Source organism: Urocitellus parryii, chromosome 9 (assembly GCF_045843805.1).
Source record: "Urocitellus parryii isolate mUroPar1 chromosome 9, mUroPar1.hap1, whole genome shotgun sequence".
NCBI classification, from domain to species: domain Eukaryota; kingdom Metazoa; phylum Chordata; class Mammalia; order Rodentia; family Sciuridae; genus Urocitellus; species Urocitellus parryii.
This window is the reverse complement of record NC_135539.1, coordinates 94,721,361-94,737,088: the sequence shown is the minus strand read 5'-3', so window position 1 is coordinate 94,737,088 and position 15,728 is coordinate 94,721,361. Positions and strand designations below refer to the sequence as shown.

The following is a 15,728-nucleotide window of genomic DNA, read 5'->3' as shown; positions in this document are numbered from 1 at the left end:
GTATATTCAAATCCCTCAACCAACCATGGAAAGAACTATGCAAAAAAGATGTTTAATAAAAAGCCAGAGATGAAATAAAATGGAATGATAAAATGTGTTTAATTGAAAGGGAAACAAACAAACACAAAAATAATTCAATGGTAGACCTAAATGCAAATATATCAGTACTTACATTAAATGCATATAGCCTGAGCAAACAAAGGTGATCACAAAGGATTTTTTAAAATTACTGAGCCAAATATATCTTCAGTATAAGAAAATTACTTCAAAAAAAAGATATCAGATAGGTTAAACCTCCAGGAAAAGAGATGACCATGCAAATATGCTAGTCAGAAGAAAACTAGCATGACTGTATTAATATTAGACAAAGTGGAACTCAGAGTAAAGAAACTTTGCAGGGAGAAAAAAGGACAGAATATATTTATTAAAAGGTCAGTTCACCAAGAAGACATAATAATCATGAACGTGATCACACATAAACACCTTCAAAATGCATGGAACAAAGCTGAGACGACTGAAAGAAACAAAAATCCACAATAGCAGCACTACATTTTCTCCTCTTTTTGGAATGGTGGCACATAATACAAACCTTCCAGAAAGTAGATACCAAGATGGAATGAGTGTGAGAGATTTATGGACAGCAAGAAGAAGGGGAAGGAGTAGTAGGAGAGGCCCTCAGACCACATGCAGATCTGACATCTTCAAATGAGAGTGGGGAAGGAAGACCCCAAGAGCTTCAAACTGCAGTGCAGCATCTGCTTTTAAAAAGTGAACTTTTTGATCTCTACCTTGCATTATGGACAGAGATTAACTTAAAAAGATCAGAGTTCTTTTCTAATTGTAAAACCACAGAAAGATAGGGGGGAAAATGTTGAAAAAAAATTTTTTTAATGTCTATTTTGGGGGGCAAAGGGAACTGAGGCTCAGAGAGGTGATGTCATTTAAAAAAATTTTTTAAGACTTAAAACTTAGGTATAGCACCAGAAATACAGTCTATAAAGGGAAAAGAATTAGTAAACTGGACTTCTTCAAAATTAAAATCATCTGCTCTCCTAAAAATACTGCTGAGAGAATGAAACAAGCCATATATTAGAACAAATTATTTGTGAAGCATATACCTGAAATGTTATTCATATCCAGAATTATATAAAGAATTTCTTAAAACTCAATAAGAAAACAACTATTAAAAATACCTTAGAAGATTTTAACAGAAATCACTGAATATGTACGTACAGATGTCAAATAAGCATGTAAAGATATGCAGCACCATTAGTTGTTAGAGAAATGCAAATACAAATCTCAAGGTATAGCACACCTATTAGAATGACTAAAATAAAAAAGATTGACCATACCAAGTGTTGACAATAATATAAAACAAACAATTTTCATACACTGGTGGAACTATAAAACTGTACAACCACTTTGCAAAACAATGGAGGCTGGGGTTGCGGCTCAGTGGTAGAGCGCCCGCCTAGCACGTTTGAGGCCCTAGGTTCCATCCTCAGCACCACATAAAAATAAAGTTTTTTAAAAAAGTTATACATAAATCTGCCATATGGTACAGCCATTTTACTCCTAGGTATTTATCCCAAAGAAAATTTGTGTCCATACAAAGAATGGATGTAGTGTTTATTTGCAATAGCCCCAAACCGGAGATAACCTCAAAGTTCATGAAGAGATTTTGGGGGGAGGGTAAATATATCATAGTATATCCATACCCAGGAATACTACTCAGCAATGAAAAGTAATGGGCTATTTATTAAACATGACAAGGTAGTTGAAACTCAAAATAAGTATACTTATAAGGGAGCCAAACATAAAAGAATATATGCTGAATGATTTAAGTTATGCAAAATTCTAAAAAGTGCAAACTAATCTATGGTATAGTGACAGCAGATTACTGGCTTCTTTAGGGAAGGGAAATGGAGCTGTGAGGTATTATAGTGGGACCTGAAACTATTGGGGTTATGGATATTTTAATGTTTTAATTATGGTGACAGTCTCATAGGTATACACATATATTAATACATTGTACATTCTGCCATTCATTTTTTAAAGAAGGAAGGAGAACCTGCTGTGATAGCTGCCTTTAGCCAACAGCCTGCAGGCCATACCTGTGCAATTTACTGTAGCTCATGCTAAGGTCATGCTTCTCCTGGGCTGCTCCCAGCCAATAACTGATTGTGGCAGGGGCACTTGAACTGGACTGTTCCTGCCCGATTTGACCTGGCCCAGACTCAGAGCTGCACTGCAGTTTGAAGCTCTTGGGGTCTTCCTTCCCCACTCTCATTTGAAGGTGTCAGATCTGCATGTGGTCTGAGGGCCTCTCCTACTACTCCTTCCCCTTCTTCTTGCTGTCCATAAGTCTCTCACACTCATTCCTCTTGGTATCTACTTTCTGGAAGGTTTGTATTATGGCAATATATCTTCAAGTATTTGTTGCCCATTTGAATTTAAAACTTTTAGCATTTTCTGTTGGGTCTCAAGGATCCTGGAACCTTGGACAAGTTATTTAACCTAAGTGCCTCAATTTCCTCAGATGTATGATGGGAAGTCTAATAGTATTTATCTCATAGAGTGTTTATGAGAATTAAATGAATTAATATTTGTAACGCATTTAGAACAGTGCTTGGCAAATAGTAATTCCATATGTTTATTAAAATTTAAAAATAGCAGTTCTTGGGCTGGGGATGTAACTCAGTGGTAGACCTCTTGCCTAGCATGTGGAAGGCCCTGGGTTCTATTTCCTTATGTAGTCAGAATATCCTTTGTTAAATATATTGCAAACATTTTCTCCTTTCCTGGTACTTATAATTTATCTTTGTGTAAAAATACTTGTTTTGGCTTTCTGGAAACTGTTTCCTATTACAGCCATTTTGCAATTTATTTAATAATAAGTTGCCTCAAATTTAGTGGTTTAAAACAGCACAAGTTTTATTCTCTGATGGGGCCAGATATTTGAAATGAGCGTGACATGGCTAATATCAAGGTGTTCACAGGGCTAGTTCCTTTTGGAGTTTTAGGGGGGGGGAACTGATTCTTGTGTTTTCCAGCTATCCTCATTTCTTGGCTCAGGGTTTCATGTGACACCGCCTTTCTTCACTGCATCCTTTGGCCCTCTCACTGCACTGTCTTCTTCCTAGTTTGGTCTCTCTTATCAAGACCCTTTTGATTACATTTAGTGCCAACTAAGGATAATCACCCCATCTTAATCTGCAAAGTTCCTTTTGCCATTTAAGTACTGGAACTAGATGACCGTGGAGCAATGCCTTCAAGATTCTGAAGGAAACTTCTTCTATCTTGGTATTTTATATCCAGCCAAACTATTCATTAATGGTAAACATTGGATAAAAACATTTTACAAACATTTAAAATTTTACTGAGTCAACAACCCCCAAATCTCACTAAGTCAACAAAAAGATTATTTTTCCACTCAAAGCCCTGCTTCTGCTCCAGTGTTATTCCAGGATCCAAGCTGAAAGATCAGAACTTGCAACAGCTCTGGGTCTGCTTGGATATCTCATAATATTCTATTGATGAAAGCAACTCACATGGCCAAGCCTGATGTCAGCTGCAGCAGGAATTATGTGCATCCACAGGGAGGCGCTGGAGGTCCCATGGCAAAGGGCAGGACTATATAAGCAGTGGATATCTGGACACATAATACTTCAAAAAATTTACAAAGAAGTTATTCAAGGATATGTTCCTTTAAAATAAAGGAGTGAAGCTAGAAAGAAGAAATGTGGGAGGAAGCAGGACACCAACGGCAGAGAGTGGAAGGGATCCTCGAGGATGCCAAGAGAAAGTTTAGCATATAGCTCTGCGTCAGGTTGGGCACACCCCAACCAGAACTAGGCAGGTCAGAAGACTCCAGACACAGTCTTTAGGGAAATGAGATTGCTGGGTGCAGTGGCACACTCCTGTAATCCCAGCATTTAGGCTGAGGCATGAGAATTGCAAGTTTGAGGCCAGTCTGAACAACATTAGTGAGACCCTGTCTCAAAATAAAAAATCAAAGAGCTGGGGATGTAGCAGCTGTGGTAAAGCACCCCTGGGTTCAATACCCAGTACCAAAAAGAAAAGAAAAAGTGAAATTGAAGAAAATCAGATGTCAATGAATTTATTATGAAGGGAAAAATTAAACAACTGGTAAAGAAGTTGGTGTTGAAGTAGTGACTAATGTATGTAGAAAACCAAGAAAAAATTTTTAAATATTAATTCTAGGGAAAACAAAATATCAGAAAGAAAAATAAACCATAGTTTACTGTAGTTCAGTCCTGAATTGCCTTCATTATAATAACACTGAATATTCATATGACTGAAATGAACTATTTTGAGAACATGGAAGAGTATGGGAAATCTAGGTATTAAGGTCAATTGAAGAAAGAGCTGATCTCCAAATTTGTTGAGGCTTTCCATATATAGTGCCTAAAATGAGGTTTTAACAAAACGATGTTTTTGTTTTTGTTTTGCAGTAGAATGCTTGTTAGCATGTGCAAGACCCTGGGTTCAATCCCTAGCACTGCAAAAAATCAAAAAGTAAAAAACAAAAAACAAAAAACCAAACACTACAAGCATGTTATTTAGAGATATGGAGGGAGATGTCAAAAGAATCAGCTAAAGGGCTGGGGTTGTGGCTCAGCAGTAGAGTGCTCACTAGCACATGCAAAGCCCTGGGCAATACTCAATGCCACATAAAAATAAATAAATAAAATGAAGGGTATTGTGTGCAACTACAACTAAAAAATAAATATTAAAAAATAAAAAAGAGTACAAAGACACTCATTGGATGTTGTTTTAAAAAAAGAAACAGCTAAAAGTGTTAAATGTGGTTTTTGCTTTTCAAAAAAGGGAATGGGGGTGGGGAGATAAGAATTGTCTTTATTTGATTTGTTTATTTTTGTATGGTGCTGCCTCACGCATGCTAGGCAAGCGCTCTACCACTAAGCCACAACCCCAGCCTTAAGAATTATCTTTAAAACTTTGTAGAGCTAGTTGATACTTTGAACAATTGACTCTGATTAAAATATGAAGCTTAAATAACAGTACCCCATCCTCTGCAAACCAAGAACAAGCACATGATTCTCTTAGGACACAGTCAATGCAGTGCCCAGTGCAGGTCCATAGGGGGCTCAAGAGGGCCTTTATTTATTGTGACAAATTGCCACAATTTGCTGCTGTGTTTACAAACTACCTCCTTCACTTTCTTCAATTGACATTGATATTCACACTATTACATTGTTGGTCATTGTCCTTGAATTCCTGAGAAGATAATACAGTCAGGGATCTTAAAATTATTATCAATTTGGAGTGATTATATATAGGATATATTATTTTACTTTATCATTTCTGATATCTCCCAAAAGTCTGTGTAACTTATGTAACCCATTTTTACATGGGTAAGTTTCTAGGAACTATAGATTCTGCTTAATTTGTGTTTTGGTTGATTGGTTAGCACCATAGGAACACAGGCAGTTGGTAACCACACTTGATCACAGAAATGATGAGCAAACACAGATTTGAGACAATTTTATGCAACTGACATTTTTACAAAATGCTCGTTCCTTAGGACATTTGGTAAAACGCCCATTTGGTATCCCAACCATTTGGTACCCCTTCAATCTCCCTGTGGATTTTCAATCTGTTCATTTTGAAGTAGATAGTACTTTTAATTTTTTTTTTAAAGAGAGAGAGAAGAGAGGAGAGGAGAGAGAGAGATATTAATATTTATTTTTAAATTTTTCGGCGGACACAACATCTTTGTTTGTATGTGGTGCTGAGGATCGAACCCTGGCCACATGCATACCAGGCGAGCGCGCTACCGCTTGAGCCACATCCCCAGCCCTAGATAGTACTTTTATAATAAGTAGTAGCTATAGCTGTGCCCTTTTGAGAATCTAAGTTAAAGTCTGGTATAATCCTTGATCTGTTATGTTTCTGTGGTGATAAGGATTGAACCCAGGGCCTCACACAAGCTAGACATGTGCTCTACTACTAACCTACACCCCTGGCTCTCAATGATCTTTAAATTGTCATCTGGTAAGGAATTTATTGGCACATATGGAATGTTTCCAGAAAGAAGAAAATGCAGGACAGAAACCCAGTGGTGATTAACAATGAAGGAAAAGTTTGACGTGAGCAGAAAGAAAGAGCAGGTTAGTAGCACTGACCTGAAACCTGGGATTTGGAAGGGTGCAGGACATTCTAGAGGAGAAAACAACAAAGATGAGGGTGACTGAAGGCCCCAGAAAATAGTATTTTAAAATTAAATTTTATTTTTATTCTTGCACATGGTTTAAAATATATGAAGTAACCAAGACTTAGAATAAAAAAATAATCCTTTGTCCCTCATTTTTCCCATTCTATTTTTGAGACTTTTGGTATTTACCTACTGTATAACTAAATAATATACTTATAATGCATTTTTTTCATGTTAAGTATATTATTTCATGGTCAGTTTTACACACTATAAATTGATTTTCCCTTATAGTAGATAAGGGCTTAACTCTCTTATACCCACCCCTGCTGCTCCCACTTCATCCTCTCAATATAATAATAATAATGATAATATTTGCTAAATTAATGATGTCTACATAATTGTATAAATTTTTTCCACTAAAAGCTAGTGTACCATCATTAATTTTCTTAAGCAATTTTGTTTTTCCTATAGTTAATCTTTTTTCTTTAGTATTCTATGTACTTTCCTTAGTTTTCTCACCAATATGCCATCATTTCTAACAAATGTCTGTTTATATTATTTTCCAAAAATTTTAACTTTGTCAGTTAATTAAGTCAGTCTTCCCCCTAGAGATCTGCCTCCTGATGCCCTTTATCTTCCTTTTCTGATTTGGACAGGTTTCCCTCAAAGTTTGCTGCACAATTGTCCTTTGCTGTATTATATCCCCAGCTTCCCAAATCTCTTGTTTTGCTAGAGCCTATCTTCTTTCTAGTAGTTTCTAAAGAGAACAGTACATGAGATATAAAAATGTTTTAGTCCTTCCATATGTGGAAATGCCTTTAATTTGTCCTCACACTTCATTATGAAATTCTTTGTTGGAAATACTCTCCCACAGAAGGCTTTGCTTCACTATTATTTAACATCAGTTGTTGCTGATGAGAAGTATGATGTCATTCTGATATCGAGTCTTTTGTGTTAACCTGGTTTTTTATTGTCAGTCTCTCTAAATAATTTTAGGATCTTTTCTTTTTCTTTTTTCTTTAGTATTCTAAAATTTCACAACTTAAATTGGTGTGGATTTTTTAACATAAGTGTATGTATGTGTGTGTGTGTGTGTGTGTGTGTGTGTGTGTGTGTTTTACCATGGCCTCTTGAATGCCGGGCAAGTGCTCTACCACTGAACCATATCCTCAGCCCTTTTTTGACTTTTGAATGCACCCTCTCAATCTAGAGAATCCTGTCCTTTGGTCTGGGAAATATTCTTGGATTATTTCTTTAATAACTCCCTTCTTTTTCTCTTATAGAACTCATTATTAATAAGTCTGATGACTTCAGGATAGAACTTATGATTTTCTCCCCTGCCCCTTTTTTCTCCCTCTGTCCATCTCTTTGATTTGTGTTTTTCTTAATTACTCTGTTTTCTGACCTTTCTATTAAAATTTATTTCAAAAAGTGTTTTCTAATTCTCTAAGTGTTTCTTTCCCCACCCTGTTTTATAGATGCAATGCATATCCTCATGTCTTGTCGTTTCTTTGAAGACTTTTCTACCTTTTGCCTTGTTTTAAATGACTGGGAACACTTTTTCCTCTATTTTGGACTCTGCCTTTCATATTAGTGGCTTTTATCAAGTGTGCAGTGATCCTTTACTATTTAGAAGTGAGGCACTGGAATGTTCTATGTGGAACCCTTGTTGACCTCAGTGGAGGGTGGTCAGACAGGAAGACATCTGTTTTGTTATGGGACCCCCAAGTGTCATTACCTGTGGTTATATTCTCTGAATCTGCTCATTCACTTCAGAAATTCATACTTCTCCTTCCCTGGGGATTACTACCTGGAGAGAGCAGTGTTTTGCGAACCCAAGAGGCTAAGGAAGCCTAGTTCAAAGACTTTATTTGATTGTCCTGTTTTCTGCTGGGTGTATCATCCCTGTTCCTGTCCTACATGTGCCTCGTATTCCTCAGTTCAGTTTCCAGAAAATAAATCTCTGGTCCGCCAAGGAGGACTGGTAGTCCTTGGCTTAGGGCAAGGACAAAGAACAGGGGATATAACATCTTCTTATTAATCCTTCTGTTCTCTTTTATCCAATATTTTAAAAATTCTGGTAAGGGCTGGGGATGTGGCTCAAGCAGTAGCGCGCTCGCCTGGCATGCGTGCGGCCCGGGTTCGATCCTCAGCACCACATACAAACAAAGATGTTGTGTCCGCCGAAAAACTAATAAATAAATAAAGAAAATTCTCTTTAAAAAAAATTCTGGTAAAATATATATAAGATAAATTTTTCCATCTTACCCGTTTTTTAAATGTATAATTCAGTGGCATTAAGTACATGATATTGTGCACCCATCATCACCATCCATTTCCTGAACTCTTTTCATCTTGCAAAATTGAAACTGTATCCATGAGACATTACTCCTCATTCCTTCCTTCCCTGGACCCCTACTTTCTCTCTATATGCATTTGATAACTTTAAGTACCTCATATAAATGAAACCATTTGGTAGTCACCTTTTTTGTGACTGGCTTATTGCATTTAGACTAATGTCTTCAAGGTCCGTCCATATTGTATCATGTTTCAGAATTTTCTTCTTTTTTAAAGTTGAATAAGATTCCATTGTTTTGGTATAGCATATTTTGTTTATCCATTAATCCCTCAATGAACACTTGGGTAGCTTTTACTTTTTAACTAAGGTTAATAATGCTACTTTGGGGCTGGAGTTGTGGCTTGGCGGTGGAGCGCTTACCTCGTATTCATGAGGCCCTGGGTTTGATCCTCAACACCACATAAAAATAAACGAATAAAAACAAAGATATGTGCCCACATACAACTAAAGAAAATATTTAAAAAATAATACTACTTTGAATATGAAATTAATCTTTGAGATCCTGCTTTCAATTCTTTTGGTAAGCATCCAGAAGTGAAATTTCTAGGTCAGATAATAATTCTGTTTAATTTTTTGAGAAAAGGGTCCTACTGTTTTCCACATTGGCTGCACTGTTTTTACCTTCCCACCAACAATGCACAAGGGCTCCAGTTTCTTTACATTCTCACCTACACTTGATATTTTCCACTGTTTTGATAGTAGCCATCCTAGTAAGCATGAGGTGTTATCTCATGGTTCTCATTTGCATTTCCCTAATGACTAGTGATATTGAGCATCTTTTTAAATGGGTTTAATGACCATTTGTATATCTTCTTTGGAAAATGTTTATTCAAATGTCTATCCTTTGCCCATTTTTGAATCAGGTTGTTTGACTTTTTTTGTTTTAATCCTCCTGTTTTTATCCCCATTATCAAGACCAGTGTCTAGAGATTTTAGTTTATGTCCAAACTAATAAGCCTAGCCTGTTACTGTTGCATGGATAACAGCAGAAGATAAGAGACTCCTAGGTCAGAGACAAAGAACTTTATCATTCATGGAAAAGCAGTAGCCAAAGCTTCATGTTCCTGTTAGTTCCCTTGCCACAAGTCCCACAGGAACAAAGGCCCCCAAATAGATACCTGCACACATAGTGAGTTCTGTTACAGAAGATATCCACTCTTTTTCTGAGGAGATGGGTAGGGTGGCATTGCTCCAACCTTCAATGTTGCTTTCTGCAAATACAAGACTAAGAAGTGGCCTGGGTAGGAGTCAGAGAATGCAAATCAGATTCTTGCATTCTTCGAATGAATACCCAGCATTAATAAGCAGGGACCCTCAAGGCCTAAGGCAGATTCCCACTTTCAACATCTCCCTGCCCCTTGCCTTCACAGCTTCCTGATACCTCTAGTTTCTAAAAATTTTCAGGGCTCTAAAGCAGAAGTTGGTAAGCTTTTTCTGCAAAGAGCCAGATAATAAAGATTCTGAGCTTCAGCGTCAACTACTCATCTCTGCTGTTTTAGTTTGAAAGGCGCCATAGGCAGTATATAAACATGTAAGTGTGAACACAGTGTGTTCCAATAAGACTTTATTTATAAAATAGCCTGTGAGTTGAATTTAGCTCAAGAGTTGTAGTTTGCTGATCCCTACAAGTCTAACATGAGAATCTGCTTGCTTTAGCCATAGTAAGTTTTTAGCTTTAATTGTTATGCTAAATTAATCATTCTATCCATCTCCAAAAAATGTGTTGACATCTCTCCTTTTGTCCTAATTACTTTCTGCTAGTAAAATTGATAATGTCCCCACCACCACCTATAATTATTTTCATGGGGTTTTCCTTAGGGAACTAAAATAAATAAATTTTTGATCTGCCAGTATTTAAAACTTCTTACACACACACACACACACACACACACACAGAGAACCATATCCAAGTAAATTTCAGTCATGATATCCTATTACTCCTTAAATACTTAAGTGTATATTTTCTAAGATCAGGCAATATTCATTTAGGAAACAACTCAAAATCAGGACATTTAAATTAATATAATAATATTGTTTAATCTATAGAACTTCTTAAAATTTTCATAATTGTTTCAATAATTTTATTTATTTATTTATTTATCTTGCAGTACTGGGGATTGAACCCAGGCTTCACAAATGCTAGGCAAGTGCTCTCACCCTGAGTTCCTGCCCACTTTTTTTTTTTTTAAATGACAGTATTGGGGATGAATCCAGGGGTCATCTACCACTGAGCCACATCTCCATCCCTTTTTATTTATTTTTATTTTTAGTACCAGGGATTGACCTCAGGGGCACTTAACCACTGAGCCACATCCCCAGCCCTTTTTTGTATTTTATTTAGAGACAAGGTCTCTAAACTCTCACTGAGTTTCTTCGAGCTTCACTTAATTGTTGAGACTAGCTTTGAACTCCAGATCCTCCTGCCTCAGCCTCCCAAGCCACTGAGATTACAGGCATGCACCACTGCGCTTGGCCCCTTCTTATATTTAAGGCAGGGTCTTGCTAAATTGCCCAGGCTAGCCTCAAACTTGAGATCCTTCTGCCTCAGCCTCCTGAGTACCTGGGATTCTAAGGGTATGCCTCTGCACCCAGACCAATAATATTCTTTTTTTTTTTTTAGATATTTATTTTTTAGTTGTAGTTGGACACAATACCTTTATTTGTTTATTTTTATGTGGTGCTGAAGATCAAACCCAGGGCCTCACACGTGCTAGGCAAACGCTCTACCACTTAGCCACAACCCCAGCCCCCAATAATATTCTTTATAGAAACATTTTTTTCTGGTCCAGGATTCAGTGTAGAAGAGTATCACTATTAGTTTTCATGATGCTTCAGTCTCTTTCTTTTTTCTTCTTTTTTGGTTCTAAGGATTAAACCCAGGGCTTCACACATGCTCTGCAAGTGCTCTGCCACTGAGTTACATCTTCAGCACTTTTTATTTTGTTTTGAAACAGGGCCTTCCTAAGTTGCCCAGACTGGTCTTGACCTTGTGATCCTCTTGCTTCAGCCTCAGAAGTAGCTGATATTACAGGTGTTTACCACTGCACCTGGCCTTCAGTCAGGAAGTTTTTCAACTTTCCCTTATCTTTCCTGACACTAACTTTTCTTTTATTGGCAGTGCTGGGGATGGAACCCAGGACCTCACGTGTGCTAAGCACTCTACTTCTGAGTTACATCCCCAACCCGTGACATTGACATATTTGGTAGAATGTTTCTTAATTTCTTCATGACTAGACTCTTAATGTACATTTTTTGCATAAACAAATTATAATTTCCTATTTGGTGAATCAGGGGTGAATCTACAATCTTTGTCCAAACTTGTCCCCCACAAGATATATTTTGGCTCATAGTTTTAGAGGTTTCAGTTTGTGATCAGTTTGTCCCACTGCTTTGGACCTGAGGCGGCACATAATGGTGGGCCTGTATATAGAACAAAACTGCTCACCTTAGGGTCAGAAACTTTGAAGGAGAGGAAGAAGGCACTGAGGCCCACATCCATTTAAGTGCATGCACCAAAGATCTGAAGACCTCACTGGTTTCTACCACTTCCCAACAGCCTCACGCTGGGGAGCAATCCTTTAATGGGCTTTTAGGGTATGGTCAGGATCCAAACTATAGCACCTGGAAACTCTCTAGAAGTTTATACGGAGGAACAGTCTTTGTTCGGATTGTTTAAAAATGTAACTTATTCTAGAGCTCATGCTATACCTACTCTTAGTCCATAAACCTTTCAATGGCTTTTCACCAAAAATGGGGAAGGCTATCTGGCTTGGTGGCACATGCCTGTTATTCCAGCAGCTCAGGAGGCTGAGACAGGAGGATCATGAGTTCAAAGCCAGCCTCAGCAAAAGCAAGGTGCTAAGCAACTCAGTGAGACCCTGTCTCTAAATAAAATATTATTTATCAATGGCCAATATGTAAGTTGAACTTGGAGATATCTTGAACTATTTTAAATTTTATAGCCTATGCCAAATGGATGGTTAACCAAGGAGGGGGATATGAGGATACTGAAGTGAGAAGTGAGGTTGCCATGTGATGACAGTTTTGTTTTTAAATAAAATAACACCTTTCTTGAAATGTAATTTACATACCTTAAAATTCAGTCTCTTAGCTGGGCACAGTGGCACACATCTGTAATCCCAGCAGCATAGGAGGCTGAGGCAGGAGGATTACAAGTTCAAAGCCAGCCTCAGCAAAAGCAAGACACTAAGCAACTCAATGAGACCCTGTTTCTAAATAAAACACAAAAAATAGGGCTGGGGATGTGGATCAGTGGTCAAGTGTCCCTGAGTTCAATGCCCAGTGCCCCCCCCACCAGAAAAAAAAATCACTCTCTTTATCTATTTATGCAGTGCTAGAGATCTTTGTAGGCTAAGTTTTCCACCAATGAGCTACATTCCCAGCCCCAAATTCACCTTCTTAGTTTGTACAATTCTGTGTTTTAGTATATTCACAGTTGTGGTGGTGCATCCATTGCCTGCATCTACTTTTAGAATATTTTCATCATCACTTCAGTTTTAGGAGTAACAAATTTGAGTTCTTCGGTGAAATGGCCAGAGGCAGAGCTGTCCAAATTGAACAATTTGGAGGGCTGGAAGGAAATTCTCCCAGACTGCAAGATTTGAAGGAATACAGAGATGCCAGAGACTGCAGGTGCAAGAGAAGGCGTATGTGGGAGGGTGTGGAACTAAAGCACAGGAGATTCCCTGTTTGGATGGAGGAGGGTATCCTGCCCTGAGGCACCATATGAGCAAAGATTGTGGGTAGGAATGAGTTGAATGTATTTGATGGCCCCAAACTGCCTATATTAATTTAAAATGGAGAGTTCTTGGGCTAGGATGAGCAGGAAGGTTGGGGACCAAGGGTGGGTGGCTGGTGGTGGTGGTAAGCTTTATTCTGAAGTTATTTGTGCTGAAGATCAAAGCTTAAAATTGATCACAGGCCCTGTACAAGGCATCCTAGGGGACTGGTTTGTCTGATGAGATCTTGAGAATCTCTGGTTGAAACAACTGTACTTCTGAGTACGTGAGGGTGTTGGCAGGGTGTTCAGGAGATAAGGAGAGATATTGAGAGAGGTGAATGGGCAAGTTTTCTAACAGTGTCCATCTGGAGATTAAACCAAAGCCAAAGGAGTCCCATGTCTGGGCCCCGACCTCCTTCTGTCTGGAAGCTGATTCACTCCCAGTTGCTCTCCCAGCGCGCAGTGTCATTAGTCCTCACCATCAAGCCCTCAGAGTGGGTCAGACTAGTGCTTCTCAGACTGTGTTGAAAGTCAGACTTGATTTTATATTCATCAAAGACCAGTACGTTTGTAAAATACAAATAACAATGAATTGCTAGAAAGATGAAAGTGCTTACCTAGCATGTAAATAAATAAAATAACGGTCCATCGACAACTTAAATTTTAAATAAATAAATAAGCGTTTGTCTCCAGTTCTATATCGGGTCCCGGACAGCCCCTTTGAGAAGAGAGTTTTTCCCAAGCGCAGATGGATGGTCGGGGAGGTGACACTTCCTGGCGTCGCTCAGGTAACCCGGCGGGGCGGGACCGAACCAGGGTAGGCCTGGCTAGGGAACGCCCCGCTGTGTCAGAGGCCGGGTCTGGGCGGAGACTGTACCCCGGAGGCCAGCCGACAGGCCCAGGAGGAGCTGGGGAGTCGGAGGGACTGCACGCTTGCCGCCTCCGGAGCCCGCAATCCGAGACCGTAAGCTCCCGGGACAGCCAGGGCCCGCGCTCCTAGGACGCACACGCGCTCGCAGGAACCGCAACGGGGGCGGAGGGCGGAGGGCTGGGAATCGCGGTACGCTTGCGCCTTCGCGCCAAGAGTGCTGTAAGATTTGCAGGTCACTTCATACTTCTGGGGCCAGCCACCCCCGACTACCTCCCAGAACCGAAGGGCTTTGCTTGGCGCCCCTCGCACACAGCCATCCGGAGTCTGGCCCGCAAATGCACGCATCCCGGGGGAAGAGGCCTCAGCCGGTTTGGGACTTTGGATTAAGAATTCCAGGGCCGGGACGGAGGGTGGGCATCCCAGGGCTGCTGACAGAGGAATGGACACGGGTCCCCTTGCTTCCAGGGGTGCGTCTCGCTTCCACAGTGTATTGAACTTGTCACTCAAGTCCTAATACTGATCACATTGAAAGATGTCTAATTGTCATCGCTGTCCAGCACCCACTCCTCTCCACTTCCCTCGGGAGGGCAGCACAGCGCGCGGCGCAGCAAGAGGAGACCGGCCAGAGGTTAAGAGTTCTAGTGCCCTAGAAGCCAGGGGCTGTGAGCCATCTGTGGAAAGCGCGGCAGAGACCCGAGTTGGGTCTGCCTCCCTCTCTGGCAGGTTCAGGTTTATTCCAAGCCATCCTGCTTAAACTTCTGGCTCGCCCCGCCTCTTCCCCACTCCCCACCTCCGCTGTTTACACTTGAGGCTCCACAAGGCCTAGATCCGCCCCTGAACACCCCCGCCCCCGCTTGTACTGAAGGATCTGGGGGCCAAGCAGGTGTGGATGTGAGAGAAGGGGTACCCAAGCTTCTGGCACATAACCTCAGGGCAGTGCCTCTGTTGCAATGTATGACCTGTACTATGGGAAATTGTTGAGCACGACATTTGAGGATTTATGTTTTTTTGTTTTGTTTTGTTTTTTCTGTGCTGCTCTGCAGCCTCCTTGGATTTCTGCAAAAGCGAAAATAAACAGTTTCAGGAAACCACACCACCCCAGAGAGTAACATTGTTTTCTGGTATGATGGTTGCTTTTTTTCAGAGAGGAGGAGCCTTTACTGGCCCCACTTGGTCTGATTTAGTTGGAGAGGGGGCAAAAAAAAAAAAAAAAAAAAAAAACCTGTGTGTGTTCAGCAAAATTTTTCTTTCCCAAATTTCAGCTTTGAGGAAGGTCATGTGATGATTTCATGTTTTCTTGGGAATTGTGGACAATGCTTAGAAACTGGAGCACAGCAGGGAATGTGCCCTCATTGAGTCTGTAGTGTTTTTGTTTGTTTTGGTGGGGGCAGTAAATAAAATTGTAAGATATAAATTATACTAGAAGATGAAGTGTGCTATGGAAAAAAAATAAAGCATTAAAGATAAAGGGAATGTTAGGTGAAAAGAGGGCCTTATGTTCCATTATACCTGGGGAGCTAGGGATCTGGGGTGGCTGCAGAAAGCCAAGAGAAGAGTA

At 39.7% G+C, this 15,728-nt stretch overlaps 1 protein-coding gene across 3 annotated transcripts in view; it reads left to right on the top strand.

Annotated features, from left to right (window-relative positions):
• The window catches only part of Ephx1 (epoxide hydrolase 1), a 63,816-nt gene that overhangs the window by 9,023 nt on the left and 39,065 nt on the right, over positions 1-15,728 (top strand). Inside the window, exon 1 of one of the 3 annotated variants that reach the window (XM_026405733.1) lies at positions 14,167-14,263. The exons of 1 other annotated variant lie outside the window; for it this stretch is intronic. The gene's annotated coding sequence lies outside the window, so the exon portion shown is untranslated. Of the gene's footprint in view, positions 1-14,166; positions 14,264-15,728 lie in introns of those variants that run through there. One more of the 3 variants, XM_026405735.2, reaches the window with a different exon arrangement.